This window comes from Myotis brandtii, unplaced genomic scaffold (genome assembly GCF_000412655.1).
Source record: "Myotis brandtii unplaced genomic scaffold, ASM41265v1 scaffold973, whole genome shotgun sequence".
Classification (NCBI taxonomy): Eukaryota; Metazoa; Chordata; class Mammalia; order Chiroptera; family Vespertilionidae; genus Myotis; species Myotis brandtii.
This window is the reverse complement of record NW_005372038.1, coordinates 142,533-143,094: the sequence shown is the minus strand read 5'-3', so window position 1 is coordinate 143,094 and position 562 is coordinate 142,533.

The following is a 562-nucleotide window of genomic DNA, read 5'->3' as shown; positions in this document are numbered from 1 at the left end:
AGCAGGGGGTGCAGGGAGGGGTAACAGTTTGGGAGGTGGGGGCAGTTGGAGGTGACCAGGCCAGCAGGGAGGACAGTAGGGGTGACCAGGCCTGCAGGCAGGGGAAGTGAGGGGCAACCAGGCCGGCAGAGGGGGGCAGTGAGGGGTGACGAGGTTGGCAGCGGGGGGAGTTTGGGGCGACCAGGCTGGCAGGGGGAGCAGTTAGGGGCGATCAGGTCAGCAGGCAGAGGCGGTTAGGGTTGATCAGGCTTGCAGGGGGGCCAGTTAGGGGCAATCAGGCAGGCAGGCAGGTGAGCAGTTAGGAGCCAGCGGTCCTGGATTGTGAGAGGGACGTCCAACTGCCGGTTTAGGCCCGATCCTGGGGATCGGGCCTAAACCGGCAGTCGGACATCCCCTGAGGGTTCCTGGATTGGAAAAGGTGCAGGCTGGGCTGAGGCGACCCCCCTCCCATGCATGATTTTTGTGCACTGGGCCTCTAGTTGTTTAATAACATGCTATTTAGCCTCCACGTGTTTGAATGTTTTTGGGTGTTTTTACTGTAGTTGATTTCTAATTTCATTCC